This window comes from Schistocerca nitens, chromosome 10 (genome assembly GCF_023898315.1).
Source record: "Schistocerca nitens isolate TAMUIC-IGC-003100 chromosome 10, iqSchNite1.1, whole genome shotgun sequence".
Lineage (NCBI taxonomy): Eukaryota > Metazoa > Arthropoda > Insecta > Orthoptera > Acrididae > Schistocerca > Schistocerca nitens.
Window position 1 is genome coordinate 132,100,791 of NC_064623.1, and position 20,126 is coordinate 132,120,916.

A 20,126-nucleotide genomic window follows, 5' to 3' on the forward strand; every position below is an offset into this window, starting at 1 on the left:
ATGTGCAGTGGGATTTTTGTGAACTCGGCGCAAGGCAGATCTTTCCGACATAGGTTTGAGAATCTTAAGGGCAGACTTGTACTGTTTCTAAATTCAGTGTAGCGGTGGGAGGAGGGTGCTTCCTGCGCGTAACATCACGCTTGCCAGTTGTGGCTGCTAATCGTTCGCTCGTATCTGCCTTGACACATTCGCTGGCTGTGAATTATCCCACTTGCGTGGCAGTGTGCGCATGTAGGTGTGTTAAAAATTCTGGAGGCGCTGGGTATCGATCCCAGTACCTCTCGCATGCTAAGCGAGCGCTCTACCATCTGAGCTACGCCCCCTGATGACAAATAGTGCTACATACAACCATATCAATATCACAGACCCCTTGCACTCCCATTATTCCGCAGACAAACACTATTCTCAATGTGTCCGTGAGGGTGTCTTTCAGGTTTCCTGCATTCTGTATCGAATCGTAGTTGGCCAAAATTAAAGTGGCGCGCACAACGTCGAAAATAGCGTTCGGCCACCGCTCTGAGTAAGACGAACGTGTTGTCCACTCTCTAGACTTCTTTGAGGTTAGGCCGTTATACCTAAGACAGATTTGCACTCGATGACACCTCGACAACAGCCGGTCCTCACATTTACGTCTTGCTCTCCTTACGTCAGTATACATCACATGAGCTGTGACGCTGGCTTTGCAACATCTTGCGTGTCTTTAGGCTCGCCGCGACCAACACTTACCATGCACTGTCCACAAAACATGGAGGCGCCGGGGCTTGAACCCGGGACCTTTCACATGCAAAGCGAACGCTCTACCAACTGAGCTACGCCCCCAAGGGCAACAAAGCTGCGCTGTTTTCCATTCTTTGCTACTCTGATGTGCACGGACCTGATGGTTGGTTGGTTTGTAGGGGTGAAGGGACCAGTGTACAAAGGCGCGGTCAAGTTCATATACACAAGAGTTCCAAGTAGTTTCGATGCTCTGGTATTACGACTACAAATTACGTCTGTATTTAACGTCTTAAATTGAAAGGACAGTCGACTGATGACCACAGCAGTTGAGTCCCATAGTGCTCAGAGCCATTTTTTGAAAGGACAGTCACAAACCTTGTCGACAATCACACCGCGCCTGAGGTAACAAGCACATCTGAAGCCCAATTGTGCACTCGACTGTTCATGCCAACTCACTGCCTCGCACTTTACTACTGTGTACCACTCTTGTCGTCCAACTGCAAAACACTGGGCCACAACACGTTTCCGCGTCTCCATTGCACTGCGCAAACTACGAAACGCTCCCCAAACATGGCACTCACCCATGCAGACGACTTTTCCGACTTTCCACGACGCTCACGCTAGTGAAAGCCTTATTTAGAGCTTGACGTCGCGCCCAAGCGAGTGAGCACATTTCGCCTACGGCTTAGGCCGCCCACCTAGTGTGGCTGCTCGGTGTCTGCAGGCAGCGAGGGGCTGCAAGCTTCCCGTGTTCGCGCCTGTGTCACCTCTGCTTGCTTGTCAGAGACAGAGTATCGCAAAACATACAACTCACTCCATGAATTGATTGCTACGGCATCTGTCATCAGCAGTCACAACTAGCAACACCAGTAGCAGCCGACTGCACGTAAAGAATGGGAATGTGCAGTGGGATTTTTGTGAACTCGGCGCAAGGCAGATCTTTCCGACATAGGTTTGAGAATCTTAAGGGCAGACTTGTACTGTTTCTAAATTCAGTGTAGCGGTGGGAGGAGGGTGCTTCCTGCGCGTAACATCACGCTTGCCAGTTGTGGCTGCTAATCGTTCGCTCGTATCTGCCTTGACACATTCGCTGGCTGTGAATTATCCCACTTGCGTGGCAGTGTGCGCATGTAGGTGTGTTAAAAATTCTGGAGGCGCTGGGTATCGATCCCAGTACCTCTCGCATGCTAAGCGAGCGCTCTACCATCTGAGCTACGCCCCCTGATGACAAATAGTGCTACATACAACCATATCAATATCACAGACCCCTTGCACTCCCATTATTCCGCAGACAAACACTATTCTCAATGTGTCCGTGAGGGTGTCTTTCAGGTTTCCTGCATTCTGTATCGAATCGTAGTTGGCCAAAATTAAAGTGGCGCGCACAACGTCGAAAATAGCGTTCGGCCACCGCTCTGAGTAAGACGAACGTGTTGTCCACTCTCTAGACTTCTTTGAGGTTAGGCCGTTATACCTAAGACAGATTTGCACTCGATGACACCTCGACAACAGCCGGTCCTCACATTTACGTCTTGCTCTCCTTACGTCAGTATACATCACATGAGCTGTGACGCTGGCTTTGCAACATCTTGCGTGTCTTTAGGCTCGCCGCGACCAACACTTACCATGCACTGTCCACAAAACATGGAGGCGCCGGGGCTTGAACCCGGGACCTTTCACATGCAAAGCGAACGCTCTACCAACTGAGCTACGCCCCCAAGGGCAACAAAGCTGCGCTGTTTTCCATTCTTTGCTACTCTGATGTGCACGGACCTGATGGTTGGTTGGTTTGTAGGGGTGAAGGGACCAGTGTACAAAGGCGCGGTCAAGTTCATATACACAAGAGTTCCAAGTAGTTTCGATGCTCTGGTATTACGACTACAAATTACGTCTGTATTTAACGTCTTAAATTGAAAGGACAGTCGACTGATGACCACAGCAGTTGAGTCCCATAGTGCTCAGAGCCATTTTTTGAAAGGACAGTCACAAACCTTGTCGACAATCACACCGCGCCTGAGGTAACAAGCACATCTGAAGCCCAATTGTGCACTCGACTGTTCATGCCAACTCACTGCCTCGCACTTTACTACTGTGTACCACTCTTGTCGTCCAACTGCAAAACACTGGGCCACAACACGTTTCCGCGTCTCCATTGCACTGCGCAAACTACGAAACGCTCCCCAAACATGGCACTCACCCATGCAGACGACTTTTCCGACTTTCCACGACGCTCACGCAACGCTCACGCTAGTGAAAGCCTTATTTAGAGCTTGACGTCGCGCCCAAGCGAGTGAGCACATTTCGCCTACGGCTTAGGCCGCCCACCTAGTGTGGCTGCTCGGTGTCTGCAGGCAGCGAGGGGCTGCAAGCTTCCCGTGTTCGCGCCTGTGTCACCTCTGCTTGCTTGTCAGAGACAGAGTATCGCAAAACATACAACTCACTCCATGAATTGATTGCTACGGCATCTGTCATCAGCAGTCACAACTAGCAACACCAGTAGCAGCCGACTGCACGTAAAGAATGGGAATGTGCAGTGGGATTTTTGTGAACTCGGCGCAAGGCAGATCTTTCCGACATAGGTTTGAGAATCTTAAGGGCAGACTTGTACTGTTTCTAAATTCAGTGTAGCGGTGGGAGGAGGGTGCTTCCTGCGCGTAACATCACGCTTGCCAGTTGTGGCTGCTAATCGTTCGCTCGTATCTGCCTTGACACATTCGCTGGCTGTGAATTATCCCACTTGCGTGGCAGTGTGCGCATGTAGGTGTGTTAAAAATTCTGGAGGCGCTGGGTATCGATCCCAGTACCTCTCGCATGCTAAGCGAGCGCTCTACCATCTGAGCTACGCCCCCTGATGACAAATAGTGCTACATACAACCATATCAATATCACAGACCCCTTACACTCCCATTATTCCGCAGACAAACACTATTCTCAATGTGTCCGTGAGGGTGTCTTTCAGGTTTCCTGCATTCTGTATCGAATCGTAGTTGGCCAAAATTAAAGTGGCGCGCACAACGTCGAAAATAGCGTTCGGCCACCGCTCTGAGTAAGACGAACGTGTTGTCCACTCTCTAGACTTCTTTGAGGTTAGGCCGTTATACCTAAGACAGATTTGCACTCGATGACACCTCGACAACAGCCGGTCCTCACATTTACGTCTTGCTCTCCTTACGTCAGTATACATCACATGAGCTGTGACGCTGGCTTTGCAACATCTTGCGTGTCTTTAGGCTCGCCGCGACCAACACTTACCATGCACTGTCCACAAAACATGGAGGCGCCGGGGCTTGAACCCGGGACCTTTCACATGCAAAGCGAACGCTCTACCAACTGAGCTACGCCCCCAAGGGCAACAAAGCTGCGCTGTTTTCCATTCTTTGCTACTCTGATGTGCACGGACCTGATGGTTGGTTGGTTTGTAGGGGTGAAGGGACCAGTGTACAAAGGCGCGGTCAAGTTCATATACACAAGAGTTCCAAGTAGTTTCGATGCTCTGGTATTACGACTACAAATTACGTCTGTATTTAACGTCTTAAATTGAAAGGACAGTCGACTGATGACCACAGCAGTTGAGTCCCATAGTGCTCAGAGCCATTTTTTGAAAGGACAGTCACAAACCTTGTCGACAATCACACCGCGCCTGAGGTAACAAGCACATCTGAAGCCCAATTGTGCACTCGACTGTTCATGCCAACTCACTGCCTCGCACTTTACTACTGTGTACCACTCTTGTCGTCCAACTGCAAAACACTGGGCCACAACACGTTTCCGCGTCTCCATTGCACTGCGCAAACTACGAAACGCTCCCCAAACATGGCACTCACCCATGCAGACGACTTTTCCGACTTTCCACGACGCTCACGCAACGCTCACGCTAGTGAAAGCCTTATTTAGAGCTTGACGTCGCGCCCAAGCGAGTGAGCACATTTCGCCTACGGCTTAGGCCGCCCACCTAGTGTGGCTGCTCGGTGTCTGCAGGCAGCGAGGGGCTGCAAGCTTCCCGTGTTCGCGCCTGTGTCACCTCTGCTTGCTTGTCAGAGACAGAGTATCGCAAAACATACAACTCACTCCATGAATTGATTGCTACGGCATCTGTCATCAGCAGTCACAACTAGCAACACCAGTAGCAGCCGACTGCACGTAAAGAATGGGAATGTGCAGTGGGATTTTTGTGAACTCGGCGCAAGGCAGATCTTTCCGACATAGGTTTGAGAATCTTAAGGGCAGACTTGTACTGTTTCTAAATTCAGTGTAGCGGTGGGAGGAGGGTGCTTCCTGCGCGTAACATCACGCTTGCCAGTTGTGGCTGCTAATCGTTCGCTCGTATCTGCCTTGACACATTCGCTGGCTGTGAATTATCCCACTTGCGTGGCAGTGTGCGCATGTAGGTGTGTTAAAAATTCTGGAGGCGCTGGGTATCGATCCCAGTACCTCTCGCATGCTAAGCGAGCGCTCTACCATCTGAGCTACGCCCCCTGATGACAAATAGTGCTACATACAACCATATCAATATCACAGACCCCTTGCACTCCCATTATTCCGCAGACAAACACTATTCTCAATGTGTCCGTGAGGGTGTCTTTCAGGTTTCCTGCATTCTGTATCGAATCGTAGTTGGCCAAAATTAAAGTGGCGCGCACAACGTCGAAAATAGCGTTCGGCCACCGCTCTGAGTAAGACGAACGTGTTGTCCACTCTCTAGACTTCTTTGAGGTTAGGCCGTTATACCTAAGACAGATTTGCACTCGATGACACCTCGACAACAGCCGGTCCTCACATTTACGTCTTGCTCTCCTTACGTCAGTATACATCACATGAGCTGTGACGCTGGCTTTGCAACATCTTGCGTGTCTTTAGGCTCGCCGCGACCAACACTTACCATGCACTGTCCACAAAACATGGAGGCGCCGGGGCTTGAACCCGGGACCTTTCACATGCAAAGCGAACGCTCTACCAACTGAGCTACGCCCCCAAGGGCAACAAAGCTGCGCTGTTTTCCATTCTTTGCTACTCTGATGTGCACGGACCTGATGGTTGGTTGGTTTGTAGGGGTGAAGGGACCAGTGTACAAAGGCGCGGTCAAGTTCATATACACAAGAGTTCCAAGTAGTTTCGATGCTCTGGTATTACGACTACAAATTACGTCTGTATTTAACGTCTTAAATTGAAAGGACAGTCGACTGATGACCACAGCAGTTGAGTCCCATAGTGCTCAGAGCCATTTTTTGAAAGGACAGTCACAAACCTTGTCGACAATCACACCGCGCCTGAGGTAACAAGCACATCTGAAGCCCAATTGTGCACTCGACTGTTCATGCCAACTCACTGCCTCGCACTTTACTACTGTGTACCACTCTTGTCGTCCAACTGCAAAACACTGGGCCACAACACGTTTCCGCGTCTCCATTGCACTGCGCAAACTACGAAACGCTCCCCAAACATGGCACTCACCCATGCAGACGACTTTTCCGACTTTCCACGACGCTCACGCAACGCTCACGCTAGTGAAAGCCTTATTTAGAGCTTGACGTCGCGCCCAAGCGAGTGAGCACATTTCGCCTACGGCTTAGGCCGCCCACCTAGTGTGGCTGCTCGGTGTCTGCAGGCAGCGAGGGGCTGCAAGCTTCCCGTGTTCGCGCCTGTGTCACCTCTGCTTGCTTGTCAGAGACAGAGTATCGCAAAACATACAACTCACTCCATGAATTGATTGCTACGGCATCTGTCATCAGCAGTCACAACTAGCAACACCAGTAGCAGCCGACTGCACGTAAAGAATGGGAATGTGCAGTGGGATTTTTGTGAACTCGGCGCAAGGCAGATCTTTCCGACATAGGTTTGAGAATCTTAAGGGCAGACTTGTACTGTTTCTAAATTCAGTGTAGCGGTGGGAGGAGGGTGCTTCCTGCGCGTAACATCACGCTTGCCAGTTGTGGCTGCTAATCGTTCGCTCGTATCTGCCTTGACACATTCGCTGGCTGTGAATTATCCCACTTGCGTGGCAGTGTGCGCATGTAGGTGTGTTAAAAATTCTGGAGGCGCTGGGTATCGATCCCAGTACCTCTCGCATGCTAAGCGAGCGCTCTACCATCTGAGCTACGCCCCCTGATGACAAATAGTGCTACATACAACCATATCAATATCACAGACCCCTTACACTCCCATTATTCCGCAGACAAACACTATTCTCAATGTGTCCGTGAGGGTGTCTTTCAGGTTTCCTGCATTCTGTATCGAATCGTAGTTGGCCAAAATTAAAGTGGCGCGCACAACGTCGAAAATAGCGTTCGGCCACCGCTCTGAGTAAGACGAACGTGTTGTCCACTCTCTAGACTTCTTTGAGGTTAGGCCGTTATACCTAAGACAGATTTGCACTCGATGACACCTCGACAACAGCCGGTCCTCACATTTACGTCTTGCTCTCCTTACGTCAGTATACATCACATGAGCTGTGACGCTGGCTTTGCAACATCTTGCGTGTCTTTAGGCTCGCCGCGACCAACACTTACCATGCACTGTCCACAAAACATGGAGGCGCCGGGGCTTGAACCCGGGACCTTTCACATGCAAAGCGAACGCTCTACCAACTGAGCTACGCCCCCAAGGGCAACAAAGCTGCGCTGTTTTCCATTCTTTGCTACTCTGATGTGCACGGACCTGATGGTTGGTTGGTTTGTAGGGGTGAAGGGACCAGTGTACAAAGGCGCGGTCAAGTTCATATACACAAGAGTTCCAAGTAGTTTCGATGCTCTGGTATTACGACTACAAATTACGTCTGTATTTAACGTCTTAAATTGAAAGGACAGTCGACTGATGACCACAGCAGTTGAGTCCCATAGTGCTCAGAGCCATTTTTTGAAAGGACAGTCACAAACCTTGTCGACAATCACACCGCGCCTGAGGTAACAAGCACATCTGAAGCCCAATTGTGCACTCGACTGTTCATGCCAACTCACTGCCTCGCACTTTACTACTGTGTACCACTCTTGTCGTCCAACTGCAAAACACTGGGCCACAACACGTTTCCGCGTCTCCATTGCACTGCGCAAACTACGAAACGCTCCCCAAACATGGCACTCACCCATGCAGACGACTTTTCCGACTTTCCACGACGCTCACGCAACGCTCACGCTAGTGAAAGCCTTATTTAGAGCTTGACGTCGCGCCCAAGCGAGTGAGCACATTTCGCCTACGGCTTAGGCCGCCCACCTAGTGTGGCTGCTCGGTGTCTGCAGGCAGCGAGGGGCTGCAAGCTTCCCGTGTTCGCGCCTGTGTCACCTCTGCTTGCTTGTCAGAGACAGAGTATCGCAAAACATACAACTCACTCCATGAATTGATTGCTACGGCATCTGTCATCAGCAGTCACAACTAGCAACACCAGTAGCAGCCGACTGCACGTAAAGAATGGGAATGTGCAGTGGGATTTTTGTGAACTCGGCGCAAGGCAGATCTTTCCGACATAGGTTTGAGAATCTTAAGGGCAGACTTGTACTGTTTCTAAATTCAGTGTAGCGGTGGGAGGAGGGTGCTTCCTGCGCGTAACATCACGCTTGCCAGTTGTGGCTGCTAATCGTTCGCTCGTATCTGCCTTGACACATTCGCTGGCTGTGAATTATCCCACTTGCGTGGCAGTGTGCGCATGTAGGTGTGTTAAAAATTCTGGAGGCGCTGGGTATCGATCCCAGTACCTCTCGCATGCTAAGCGAGCGCTCTACCATCTGAGCTACGCCCCCTGATGACAAATAGTGCTACATACAACCATATCAATATCACAGACCCCTTGCACTCCCATTATTCCGCAGACAAACACTATTCTCAATGTGTCCGTGAGGGTGTCTTTCAGGTTTCCTGCATTCTGTATCGAATCGTAGTTGGCCAAAATTAAAGTGGCGCGCACAACGTCGAAAATAGCGTTCGGCCACCGCTCTGAGTAAGACGAACGTGTTGTCCACTCTCTAGACTTCTTTGAGGTTAGGCCGTTATACCTAAGACAGATTTGCACTCGATGACACCTCGACAACAGCCGGTCCTCACATTTACGTCTTGCTCTCCTTACGTCAGTATACATCACATGAGCTGTGACGCTGGCTTTGCAACATCTTGCGTGTCTTTAGGCTCGCCGCGACCAACACTTACCATGCACTGTCCACAAAACATGGAGGCGCCGGGGCTTGAACCCGGGACCTTTCACATGCAAAGCGAACGCTCTACCAACTGAGCTACGCCCCCAAGGGCAACAAAGCTGCGCTGTTTTCCATTCTTTGCTACTCTGATGTGCACGGACCTGATGGTTGGTTGGTTTGTAGGGGTGAAGGGACCAGTGTACAAAGGCGCGGTCAAGTTCATATACACAAGAGTTCCAAGTAGTTTCGATGCTCTGGTATTACGACTACAAATTACGTCTGTATTTAACGTCTTAAATTGAAAGGACAGTCGACTGATGACCACAGCAGTTGAGTCCCATAGTGCTCAGAGCCATTTTTTGAAAGGACAGTCACAAACCTTGTCGACAATCACACCGCGCCTGAGGTAACAAGCACATCTGAAGCCCAATTGTGCACTCGACTGTTCATGCCAACTCACTGCCTCGCACTTTACTACTGTGTACCACTCTTGTCGTCCAACTGCAAAACACTGGGCCACAACACGTTTCCGCGTCTCCATTGCACTGCGCAAACTACGAAACGCTCCCCAAACATGGCACTCACCCATGCAGACGACTTTTCCGACTTTCCACGACGCTCACGCAACGCTCACGCTAGTGAAAGCCTTATTTAGAGCTTGACGTCGCGCCCAAGCGAGTGAGCACATTTCGCCTACGGCTTAGGCCGCCCACCTAGTGTGGCTGCTCGGTGTCTGCAGGCAGCGAGGGGCTGCAAGCTTCCCGTGTTCGCGCCTGTGTCACCTCTGCTTGCTTGTCAGAGACAGAGTATCGCAAAACATACAACTCACTCCATGAATTGATTGCTACGGCATCTGTCATCAGCAGTCACAACTAGCAACACCAGTAGCAGCCGACTGCACGTAAAGAATGGGAATGTGCAGTGGGATTTTTGTGAACTCGGCGCAAGGCAGATCTTTCCGACATAGGTTTGAGAATCTTAAGGGCAGACTTGTACTGTTTCTAAATTCAGTGTAGCGGTGGGAGGAGGGTGCTTCCTGCGCGTAACATCACGCTTGCCAGTTGTGGCTGCTAATCGTTCGCTCGTATCTGCCTTGACACATTCGCTGGCTGTGAATTATCCCACTTGCGTGGCAGTGTGCGCATGTAGGTGTGTTAAAAATTCTGGAGGCGCTGGGTATCGATCCCAGTACCTCTCGCATGCTAAGCGAGCGCTCTACCATCTGAGCTACGCCCCCTGATGACAAATAGTGCTACATACAACCATATCAATATCACAGACCCCTTGCACTCCCATTATTCCGCAGACAAACACTATTCTCAATGTGTCCGTGAGGGTGTCTTTCAGGTTTCCTGCATTCTGTATCGAATCGTAGTTGGCCAAAATTAAAGTGGCGCGCACAACGTCGAAAATAGCGTTCGGCCACCGCTCTGAGTAAGACGAACGTGTTGTCCACTCTCTAGACTTCTTTGAGGTTAGGCCGTTATACCTAAGACAGATTTGCACTCGATGACACCTCGACAACAGCCGGTCCTCACATTTACGTCTTGCTCTCCTTACGTCAGTATACATCACATGAGCTGTGACGCTGGCTTTGCAACATCTTGCGTGTCTTTAGGCTCGCCGCGACCAACACTTACCATGCACTGTCCACAAAACATGGAGGCGCCGGGGCTTGAACCCGGGACCTTTCACATGCAAAGCGAACGCTCTACCAACTGAGCTACGCCCCCAAGGGCAACAAAGCTGCGCTGTTTTCCATTCTTTGCTACTCTGATGTGCACGGACCTGATGGTTGGTTGGTTTGTAGGGGTGAAGGGACCAGTGTACAAAGGCGCGGTCAAGTTCATATACACAAGAGTTCCAAGTAGTTTCGATGCTCTGGTATTACGACTACAAATTACGTCTGTATTTAACGTCTTAAATTGAAAGGACAGTCGACTGATGACCACAGCAGTTGAGTCCCATAGTGCTCAGAGCCATTTTTTGAAAGGACAGTCACAAACCTTGTCGACAATCACACCGCGCCTGAGGTAACAAGCACATCTGAAGCCCAATTGTGCACTCGACTGTTCATGCCAACTCACTGCCTCGCACTTTACTACTGTGTACCACTCTTGTCGTCCAACTGCAAAACACTGGGCCACAACACGTTTCCGCGTCTCCATTGCACTGCGCAAACTACGAAACGCTCCCCAAACATGGCACTCACCCATGCAGACGACTTTTCCGACCTTCCACGACGCTCACGCAACGCTCACGCTAGTGAAAGCCTTATTTAGAGCTTGACGTCGCGCCCAAGCGAGTGAGCACATTTCGCCTACGGCTTAGGCCGCCCACCTAGTGTGGCTGCTCGGTGTCTGCAGGCAGCGAGGGGCTGCAAGCTTCCCGTGTTCGCGCCTGTGTCACCTCTGCTTGCTTGTCAGAGACAGAGTATCGCAAAACATACAACTCACTCCATGAATTGATTGCTACGGCATCTGTCATCAGCAGTCACAACTAGCAACACCAGTAGCAGCCGACTGCACGTAAAGAATGGGAATGTGCAGTGGGATTTTTGTGAACTCGGCGCAAGGCAGATCTTTCCGACATAGGTTTGAGAATCTTAAGGGCAGACTTGTACTGTTTCTAAATTCGGTGTAGCGGTGGGAGGAGGGTGCTTCCTGCGCGTAACATCACGCTTGCCAGTTGTGGCTGCTAATCGTTCGCTCGTATCTGCCTTGACACATTCGCTGGCTGTGAATTATCCCACTTGCGTGGCAGTGTGCGCATGTAGGTGTGTTAAAAATTCTGGAGGCGCTGGGTATCGATCCCAGTACCTCTCGCATGCTAAGCGAGCGCTCTACCATCTGAGCTACGCCCCCTGATGACAAATAGTGCTACATACAACCATATCAATATCACAGACCCCTTGCACTCCCATTATTCCGCAGACAAACACTATTCTCAATGTGTCCGTGAGGGTGTCTTTCAGGTTTCCTGCATTCTGTATCGAATCGTAGTTGGCCAAAATTAAAGTGGCGCGCACAACGTCGAAAATAGCGTTCGGCCACCGCTCTGAGTAAGACGAACGTGTTGTCCACTCTCTAGACTTCTTTGAGGTTAGGCCGTTATACCTAAGACAGATTTGCACTCGATGACACCTCGACAACAGCCGGTCCTCACATTTACGTCTTGCTCTCCTTACGTCAGTATACATCACATGAGCTGTGACGCTGGCTTTGCAACATCTTGCGTGTCTTTAGGCTCGCCGCGACCAACACTTACCATGCACTGTCCACAAAACATGGAGGCGCCGGGGCTTGAACCCGGGACCTTTCACATGCAAAGCGAACGCTCTACCAACTGAGCTACGCCCCCAAGGGCAACAAAGCTGCGCTGTTTTCCATTCTTTGCTACTCTGATGTGCACGGACCTGATGGTTGGTTGGTTTGTAGGGGTGAAGGGACCAGTGTACAAAGGCGCGGTCAAGTTCATATACACAAGAGTTCCAAGTAGTTTCGATGCTCTGGTATTACGACTACAAATTACGTCTGTATTTAACGTCTTAAATTGAAAGGACAGTCGACTGATGACCACAGCAGTTGAGTCCCATAGTGCTCAGAGCCATTTTTTGAAAGGACAGTCACAAACCTTGTCGACAATCACACCGCGCCTGAGGTAACAAGCACATCTGAAGCCCAATTGTGCACTCGACTGTTCATGCCAACTCACTGCCTCGCACTTTACTACTGTGTACCACTCTTGTCGTCCAACTGCAAAACACTGGGCCACAACACGTTTCCGCGTCTCCATTGCACTGCGCAAACTACGAAACGCTCCCCAAACATGGCACTCACCCATGCAGACGACTTTTCCGACCTTCCACGACGCTCACGCAACGCTCACGCTAGTGAAAGCCTTATTTAGAGCTTGACGTCGCGCCCAAGCGAGTGAGCACATTTCGCCTACGGCTTAGGCCGCCCACCTAGTGTGGCTGCTCGGTGTCTGCAGGCAGCGAGGGGCTGCAAGCTTCCCGTGTTCGCGCCTGTGTCACCTCTGCTTGCTTGTCAGAGACAGAGTATCGCAAAACATACAACTCACTCCATGAATTGATTGCTACGGCATCTGTCATCAGCAGTCACAACTAGCAACACCAGTAGCAGCCGACTGCACGTAAAGAATGGGAATGTGCAGTGGGATTTTTGTGAACTCGGCGCAAGGCAGATCTTTCCGACATAGGTTTGAGAATCTTAAGGGCAGACTTGTACTGTTTCTAAATTCAGTGTAGCGGTGGGAGGAGGGTGCTTCCTGCGCGTAACATCACGCTTGCCAGTTGTGGCTGCTAATCGTTCGCTCGTATCTGCCTTGACACATTCGCTGGCTGTGAATTATCCCACTTGCGTGGCAGTGTGCGCATGTAGGTGTGTTAAAAATTCTGGAGGCGCTGGGTATCGATCCCAGTACCTCTCGCATGCTAAGCGAGCGCTCTACCATCTGAGCTACGCCCCCTGATGACAAATAGTGCTACATACAACCATATCAATATCACAGACCCCTTGCACTCCCATTATTCCGCAGACAAACACTATTCTCAATGTGTCCGTGAGGGTGTCTTTCAGGTTTCCTGCATTCTGTATCGAATCGTAGTTGGCCAAAATTAAAGTGGCGCGCACAACGTCGAAAATAGCGTTCGGCCACCGCTCTGAGTAAGACGAACGTGTTGTCCACTCTCTAGACTTCTTTGAGGTTAGGCCGTTATACCTAAGACAGATTTGCACTCGATGACACCTCGACAACAGCCGGTCCTCACATTTACGTCTTGCTCTCCTTACGTCAGTATACATCACATGAGCTGTGACGCTGGCTTTGCAACATCTTGCGTGTCTTTAGGCTCGCCGCGACCAACACTTACCATGCACTGTCCACAAAACATGGAGGCGCCGGGGCTTGAACCCGGGACCTTTCACATGCAAAGCGAACGCTCTACCAACTGAGCTACGCCCCCAAGGGCAACAAAGCTGCGCTGTTTTCCATTCTTTGCTACTCTGATGTGCACGGACCTGATGGTTGGTTGGTTTGTAGGGGTGAAGGGACCAGTGTACAAAGGCGCGGTCAAGTTCATATACACAAGAGTTCCAAGTAGTTTCGATGCTCTGGTATTACGACTACAAATTACGTCTGTATTTAACGTCTTAAATTGAAAGGACAGTCGACTGATGACCACAGCAGTTGAGTCCCATAGTGCTCAGAGCCATTTTTTGAAAGGACAGTCACAAACCTTGTCGACAATCACACCGCGCCTGAGGTAACAAGCACATCTGAAGCCCAATTGTGCACTCGACTGTTCATGCCAACTCACTGCCTCGCACTTTACTACTGTGTACCACTCTTGTCGTCCAACTGCAAAACACTGGGCCACAACACGTTTCCGCGTCTCCATTGCACTGCGCAAACTACGAAACGCTCCCCAAACATGGCACTCACCCATGCAGACGACTTTTCCGACCTTCCACGACGCTCACGCAACGCTCACGCTAGTGAAAGCCTTATTTAGAGCTTGACGTCGCGCCCAAGCGAGTGAGCACATTTCGCCTACGGCTTAGGCCGCCCACCTAGTGTGGCTGCTCGGTGTCTGCAGGCAGCGAGGGGCTGCAAGCTTCCCGTGTTCGCGCCTGTGTCACCTCTGCTTGCTTGTCAGAGACAGAGTATCGCAAAACATACAACTCACTCCATGAATTGATTGCTACGGCATCTGTCATCAGCAGTCACAACTAGCAACACCAGTAGCAGCCGACTGCACGTAAAGAATGGGAATGTGCAGTGGGATTTTTGTGAACTCGGCGCAAGGCAGATCTTTCCGACATAGGTTTGAGAATCTTAAGGGCAGACTTGTACTGTTTCTAAATTCAGTGTAGCGGTGGGAGGAGGGTGCTTCCTGCGCGTAACATCACGCTTGCCAGTTGTGGCTGCTAATCGTTCGCTCGTATCTGCCTTGACACATTCGCTGGCTGTGAATTATCCCACTTGCGTGGCAGTGTGCGCATGTAGGTGTGTTAAAAATTCTGGAGGCGCTGGGTATCGATCCCAGTACCTCTCGCATGCTAAGCGAGCGCTCTACCATCTGAGCTACGCCCCCTGATGACAAATAGTGCTACATACAACCATATCAATATCACAGACCCCTTGCACTCCCATTATTCCGCAGACAAACACTATTCTCAATGTGTCCGTGAGGGTGTCTTTCAGGTTTCCTGCATTCTGTATCGAATCGTAGTTGGCCAAAATTAAAGTGGCGCGCACAACGTCGAAAATAGCGTTCGGCCACCGCTCTGAGTAAGACGAACGTGTTGTCCACTCTCTAGACTTCTTTGAGGTTAGGCCGTTATACCTAAGACAGATTTGCACTCGATGACACCTCGACAACAGCCGGTCCTCACATTTACGTCTTGCTCTCCTTACGTCAGTATACATCACATGAGCTGTGACGCTGGCTTTGCAACATCTTGCGTGTCTTTAGGCTCGCCGCGACCAACACTTACCATGCACTGTCCACAAAACATGGAGGCGCCGGGGCTTGAACCCGGGACCTTTCACATGCAAAGCGAACGCTCTACCAACTGAGCTACGCCCCCAAGGGCAACAAAGCTGCGCTGTTTTCCATTCTTTGCTACTCTGATGTGCACGGACCTGATGGTTGGTTGGTTTGTAGGGGTGAAGGGACCAGTGTACAAAGGCGCGGTCAAGTTCATATACACAAGAGTTCCAAGTAGTTTCGATGCTCTGGTATTACGACTACAAATTACGTCTGTATTTAACGTCTTAAATTGAAAGGACAGTCGACTGATGACCACAGCAGTTGAGTCCCATAGTGCTCAGAGCCATTTTTTGAAAGGACAGTCACAAACCTTGTCGACAATCACACCGCGCCTGAGGTAACAAGCACATCTGAAGCCCAATTGTGCACTCGACTGTTCATGCCAACTCACTGCCTCGCACTTTACTACTGTGTACCACTCTTGTCGTCCAACTGCAAAACACTGGGCCACAACACGTTTCCGCGTCTCCATTGCACTGCGCAAACTACGAAACGCTCCCCAAACATGGCACTCACCCATGCAGACGACTTTTCCGACCTTCCACGACGCTCACGCAACGCTCACGCTAGTGAAAGCCTTATTTAGAGCTTGACGTCGCGCCCAAGCGAGTGAGCACATTTCGCCTACGGCTTAGGCCGCCCACCTAGTGTGGCTGCTCGGTGTCTGCAGGCAGCGAGGGGCTGCAAGCTTCCCGTGTTCGCGCCTGTGTCACCTCTGCTTGCTTGTCAGAGACAGAGTATCGCAAAACATACAACTCACTCCATGAATTGATTGCTACGGCATCTGTCATCAGCAGTCACAACTAGCAACACCAGTAGCAGCCGACTGCACGTAAAGAATGGGAATGTGCAGTGGGATTTTTGTGAACTCGGCGCAAGGCAGATCTTTCCGACATAGGTTTGAGAATCTTAAGGGCAGACTTGTACTGTTTCTAAATTCAGTGTAGCGGTGGGAGGAGGGTGCTTCCTGCGCGTAACATCACGCTTGCCAGTTGTGGCTGCTAATCGTTCGCTCGTATCTGCCTTGACACATTCGCTGGCTGTGAATTATCCCACTTGCGTGGCAGTGTGCGCATGTAGGTGTGTTAAAAATTCTGGAGGCGCTGGGTATCGATCCCAGTACCTCTCGCATGCTAAGCGAGCGCTCTACCATCTGAGCTACGCCCCCTGATGACAAATAGTGCTACATACAACCATATCAATATCACAGACCCCTTGCACTCCCATTATTCCGCAGACAAACACTATTCTCAATGTGTCCGTGAGGGTGTCTTTCAGGTTTCCTGCATTCTGTATCGAATCGTAGTTGGCCAAAATTAAAGTGGCGCGCACAACGTCGAAAATAGCGTTCGGCCACCGCTCTGAGTAAGACGAACGTGTTGTCCACTCTCTAGACTTCTTTGAGGTTAGGCCGTTATACCTAAGACAGATTTGCACTCGATGACACCTCGACAACAGCCGGTCCTCACATTTACGTCTTGCTCTCCTTACGTCAGTATACATCACATGAGCTGTGACGCTGGCTTTGCAACATCTTGCGTGTCTTTAGGCTCGCCGCGACCAACACTTACCATGCACTGTCCACAAAACATGGAGGCGCCGGGGCTTGAACCCGGGACCTTTCACATGCAAAGCGAACGCTCTACCAACTGAGCTACGCCCCCAAGGGCAACAAAGCTGCGCTGTTTTCCATTCTTTGCTACTCTGATGTGCACGGACCTGATGGTTGGTTGGTTTGTAGGGGTGAAGGGACCAGTGTACAAAGGCGCGGTCAAGTTCATATACACAAGAGTTCCAAGTAGTTTCGATGCTCTGGTATTACGACTACAAATTACGTCTGTATTTAACGTCTTAAATTGAAAGGACAGTCGACTGATGACCACAGCAGTTGAGTCCCATAGTGCTCAGAGCCATTTTTTGAAAGGACAGTCACAAACCTTGTCGACAATCACACCGCGCCTGAGGTAACAAGCACATCTGAAGCCCAATTGTGCACTCGACTGTTCATGCCAACTCACTGCCTCGCACTTGACTACTGTGTACCACTCTTGTCGTCCAACTGCAAAACACTGGGCCACAACACGTTTCCGCGTCTCCATTGCACTGCGCAAACTACGAAACGCTCCCCAAACATGGCACTCACCCATGCAGACGACTTTTCCGACTTTCCACGACGCTCACGCAACGCTCACGCTAGTGAAAGCCTTATTTAGAGCTTGACGTCGCGCCCAAGCGAGTGAGCACATTTCGCCTACGGCTTAGGCCGCCCACCTAGTGTGGCTGCTCGGTGTCTGCAGGCAGCGAGGGGCTGCAAGCTTCCCGTGTTCGCGCCTGTGTCACCTCTGCTTGCTTGTCAGAGACAGAGTATCGCAAAACATACAACTCACTCCATGAATTGATTGCTACGGCATCTGTCATCAGCAGTCACAACTAGCAACACCAGTAGCAGCCGACTGCACGTAAAGAATGGGAATGTGCAGTGGGATTTTTGTGAACTCGGCGCAAGGCAGATCTTTCCGACATAGGTTTGAGAATCTTAAGGGCAGACTTGTACTGTTTCTAAATTCAGTGTAGCGGTGGGAGGAGGGTGCTTCCTGCGCGTAACATCACGCTTGCCAGTTGTGGCTGCTAATCGTTCGCTCGTATCTGCCTTGACACATTCGCTGGCTGTGAATTATCCCACTTGCGTGGCAGTGTGCGCATGTAGGTGTGTTAAAAATTCTGGAGGCGCTGGGTATCGATCCCAGTACCTCTCGCATGCTAAGCGAGCGCTCTACCATCTGAGCTACGCCCCCTGATGACAAATAGTGCTACATACAACCATATCAATATCACAGACCCCTTGCACTCCCATTATTCCGCAGACAAACACTATTCTCAATGTGTCCGTGAGGGTGTCTTTCAGGTTTCCTGCATTCTGTATCGAATCGTAGTTGGCCAAAATTAAAGTGGCGCGCACAACGTCGAAAATAGCGTTCGGCCACCGCTCTGAGTAAGACGAACGTGTTGTCCACTCTCTAGACTTCTTTGAGGTTAGGCCGTTATACCTAAGACAGATTTGCACTCGATGACACCTCGACAACAGCCGGTCCTCACATTTACGTCTTGCTCTCCTTACGTCAGTATACATCACATGAGCTGTGACGCTGGCTTTGCAACATCTTGCGTGTCTTTAGGCTCGCCGCGACCAACACTTACCATGCACTGTCCACAAAACATGGAGGCGCCGGGGCTTGAACCCGGGACCTTTCACATGCAAAGCGAACGCTCTACCAACTGAGCTACGCCCCCAAGGGCAACAAAGCTGCGCTGTTTTCCATTCTTTGCTACTCTGATGTGCACGGACCTGATGGTTGGTTGGTTTGTAGGGGTGAAGGGACCAGTGTACAAAGGCGCGGTCAAGTTCATATACACAAGAGTTCCAAGTAGTTTCGATGCTCTGGTATTACGACTACAAATTACGTCTGTATTTAACGTCTTAAATTGAAAGGACAGTCGACTGATGACCACAGCAGTTGAGTCCCATAGTGCTCAGAGCCATTTTTTGAAAGGACAGTCACAAACCTTGTCGACAATCACACCGCGCCTGAGGTAACAAGCACATCTGAAGCCCAATTGTGCACTCGACTGTTCATGCCAACTCACTGCCTCGCACTTTACTACTGTGTACCACTCTTGTCGTCCAACTGCAAAACACTGGGCCACAACACGTTTCCGCGTCTCCATTGCACTGCGCAAACTACGAAACGCTCCCCAAACATGGCACTCACCCATGCAGACGACTTTTCCGACCTTCCACGACGCTCACGCAACGCTCACGCTAGTGAAAGCCTTATTTAGAGCTTGACGTCGCGCCCAAGCGAGTGAGCACATTTCGCCTACGGCTTAGGCCGCCCACCTAGTGTGGCTGCTCGGTGTCTGCAGGCAGCGAGGGGCTGCAAGCTTCCCGTGTTCGCGCCTGTGTCACCTCTGCTTGCTTGTCAGAGACAGAGTATCGCAAAACATACAACTCACTCCATGAATTGATTGCTACGGCATCTGTCATCAGCAGTCACAACTAGCAACACCAGTAGCAGCCGACTGCACGTAAAGAATGGGAATGTGCAGTGGGATTTTTGTGAACTCGGCGCAAGGCAGATCTTTCCGACATAGGTTTGAGAATCTTAAGGGCAGACTTGTACTGTTTCTAAATTCAGTGTAGCGGTGGGAGGAGGGTGCTTCCTGCGCGTAACATCACGCTTGCCAGTTGTGGCTGCTAATCGTTCGCTCGTATCTGCCTTGACACATTCGCTGGCTGTGAATTATCCCACTTGCGTGGCAGTGTGCGCATGTAGGTGTGTTAAAAATTCTGGAGGCGCTGGGTATCGATCCCAGTACCTCTCGCATGCTAAGCGAGCGCTCTACCATCTGAGCTACGCCCCCTGATGACAAATAGTGCTACATACAACCATATCAATATCACAGACCCCTTGCACTCCCATTATTCCGCAGACAAACACTATTCTCAATGTGTCCGTGAGGGTGTCTTTCAGGTTTCCTGCATTCTGTATCGAATCGTAGTTGGCCAAAATTAAAGTGGCGCGCACAACGTCGAAAATAGCGTTCGGCCACCGCTCTGAGTAAGACGAACGTGTTGTCCACTCTCTAGACTTCTTTGAGGTTAGGCCGTTATACCTAAGACAGATTTGCACTCGATGACACCTCGACAACAG

General features: G+C 50.6%; 25 non-coding genes across 25 annotated transcripts; all 25 read right to left on the minus strand.

Moving 5' to 3' along the window:
* Positions 1-250: 250 nt before the first annotated feature.
* Trnaa-agc (transfer RNA alanine (anticodon AGC)) lies at positions 251-323 on the minus strand. The gene has a single exon. It is a non-coding gene; the product is annotated as a tRNA-Ala (tRNA).
* A 423-nt stretch (positions 324-746) lies between these two features.
* Trnaa-ugc (transfer RNA alanine (anticodon UGC)) lies at positions 747-819 on the minus strand. Its single transcript has one exon. It is a non-coding gene; the product is annotated as a tRNA-Ala (tRNA).
* A 1,047-nt stretch (positions 820-1,866) lies between these two features.
* On the minus strand, positions 1,867-1,939 carry Trnaa-agc (transfer RNA alanine (anticodon AGC)). Its single transcript has one exon. It is a non-coding gene; the product is annotated as a tRNA-Ala (tRNA).
* Positions 1,940-2,362: 423 nt separating this feature from the next.
* Positions 2,363-2,435, minus strand: Trnaa-ugc (transfer RNA alanine (anticodon UGC)). The gene has a single exon. It is a non-coding gene; the product is annotated as a tRNA-Ala (tRNA).
* A 1,058-nt stretch (positions 2,436-3,493) lies between these two features.
* Trnaa-agc (transfer RNA alanine (anticodon AGC)) lies at positions 3,494-3,566 on the minus strand. Its single transcript has one exon. It is a non-coding gene; the product is annotated as a tRNA-Ala (tRNA).
* Positions 3,567-3,989: 423 nt separating this feature from the next.
* Trnaa-ugc (transfer RNA alanine (anticodon UGC)) lies at positions 3,990-4,062 on the minus strand. Its single transcript has one exon. It is a non-coding gene; the product is annotated as a tRNA-Ala (tRNA).
* A 1,058-nt stretch (positions 4,063-5,120) lies between these two features.
* Positions 5,121-5,193, minus strand: Trnaa-agc (transfer RNA alanine (anticodon AGC)). The gene has a single exon. It is a non-coding gene; the product is annotated as a tRNA-Ala (tRNA).
* A 423-nt stretch (positions 5,194-5,616) lies between these two features.
* On the minus strand, positions 5,617-5,689 carry Trnaa-ugc (transfer RNA alanine (anticodon UGC)). Its single transcript has one exon. It is a non-coding gene; the product is annotated as a tRNA-Ala (tRNA).
* Positions 5,690-6,747: 1,058 nt separating this feature from the next.
* On the minus strand, positions 6,748-6,820 carry Trnaa-agc (transfer RNA alanine (anticodon AGC)). The gene has a single exon. It is a non-coding gene; the product is annotated as a tRNA-Ala (tRNA).
* Positions 6,821-7,243: 423 nt separating this feature from the next.
* Trnaa-ugc (transfer RNA alanine (anticodon UGC)) lies at positions 7,244-7,316 on the minus strand. The gene has a single exon. It is a non-coding gene; the product is annotated as a tRNA-Ala (tRNA).
* Positions 7,317-8,374: 1,058 nt separating this feature from the next.
* On the minus strand, positions 8,375-8,447 carry Trnaa-agc (transfer RNA alanine (anticodon AGC)). The gene has a single exon. It is a non-coding gene; the product is annotated as a tRNA-Ala (tRNA).
* A 423-nt stretch (positions 8,448-8,870) lies between these two features.
* Trnaa-ugc (transfer RNA alanine (anticodon UGC)) lies at positions 8,871-8,943 on the minus strand. Its single transcript has one exon. It is a non-coding gene; the product is annotated as a tRNA-Ala (tRNA).
* Positions 8,944-10,001: 1,058 nt separating this feature from the next.
* Trnaa-agc (transfer RNA alanine (anticodon AGC)) lies at positions 10,002-10,074 on the minus strand. Its single transcript has one exon. It is a non-coding gene; the product is annotated as a tRNA-Ala (tRNA).
* A 423-nt stretch (positions 10,075-10,497) lies between these two features.
* Trnaa-ugc (transfer RNA alanine (anticodon UGC)) lies at positions 10,498-10,570 on the minus strand. The gene has a single exon. It is a non-coding gene; the product is annotated as a tRNA-Ala (tRNA).
* Positions 10,571-11,628: 1,058 nt separating this feature from the next.
* Trnaa-agc (transfer RNA alanine (anticodon AGC)) lies at positions 11,629-11,701 on the minus strand. Its single transcript has one exon. It is a non-coding gene; the product is annotated as a tRNA-Ala (tRNA).
* A 423-nt stretch (positions 11,702-12,124) lies between these two features.
* Trnaa-ugc (transfer RNA alanine (anticodon UGC)) lies at positions 12,125-12,197 on the minus strand. The gene has a single exon. It is a non-coding gene; the product is annotated as a tRNA-Ala (tRNA).
* A 1,058-nt stretch (positions 12,198-13,255) lies between these two features.
* On the minus strand, positions 13,256-13,328 carry Trnaa-agc (transfer RNA alanine (anticodon AGC)). Its single transcript has one exon. It is a non-coding gene; the product is annotated as a tRNA-Ala (tRNA).
* A 423-nt stretch (positions 13,329-13,751) lies between these two features.
* Trnaa-ugc (transfer RNA alanine (anticodon UGC)) lies at positions 13,752-13,824 on the minus strand. Its single transcript has one exon. It is a non-coding gene; the product is annotated as a tRNA-Ala (tRNA).
* A 1,058-nt stretch (positions 13,825-14,882) lies between these two features.
* Trnaa-agc (transfer RNA alanine (anticodon AGC)) lies at positions 14,883-14,955 on the minus strand. The gene has a single exon. It is a non-coding gene; the product is annotated as a tRNA-Ala (tRNA).
* Positions 14,956-15,378: 423 nt separating this feature from the next.
* Positions 15,379-15,451, minus strand: Trnaa-ugc (transfer RNA alanine (anticodon UGC)). Its single transcript has one exon. It is a non-coding gene; the product is annotated as a tRNA-Ala (tRNA).
* A 1,058-nt stretch (positions 15,452-16,509) lies between these two features.
* On the minus strand, positions 16,510-16,582 carry Trnaa-agc (transfer RNA alanine (anticodon AGC)). The gene has a single exon. It is a non-coding gene; the product is annotated as a tRNA-Ala (tRNA).
* A 423-nt stretch (positions 16,583-17,005) lies between these two features.
* Positions 17,006-17,078, minus strand: Trnaa-ugc (transfer RNA alanine (anticodon UGC)). Its single transcript has one exon. It is a non-coding gene; the product is annotated as a tRNA-Ala (tRNA).
* Positions 17,079-18,136: 1,058 nt separating this feature from the next.
* On the minus strand, positions 18,137-18,209 carry Trnaa-agc (transfer RNA alanine (anticodon AGC)). Its single transcript has one exon. It is a non-coding gene; the product is annotated as a tRNA-Ala (tRNA).
* Positions 18,210-18,632: 423 nt separating this feature from the next.
* On the minus strand, positions 18,633-18,705 carry Trnaa-ugc (transfer RNA alanine (anticodon UGC)). The gene has a single exon. It is a non-coding gene; the product is annotated as a tRNA-Ala (tRNA).
* A 1,058-nt stretch (positions 18,706-19,763) lies between these two features.
* Positions 19,764-19,836, minus strand: Trnaa-agc (transfer RNA alanine (anticodon AGC)). The gene has a single exon. It is a non-coding gene; the product is annotated as a tRNA-Ala (tRNA).
* Positions 19,837-20,126: the final 290 nt, after the last annotated feature.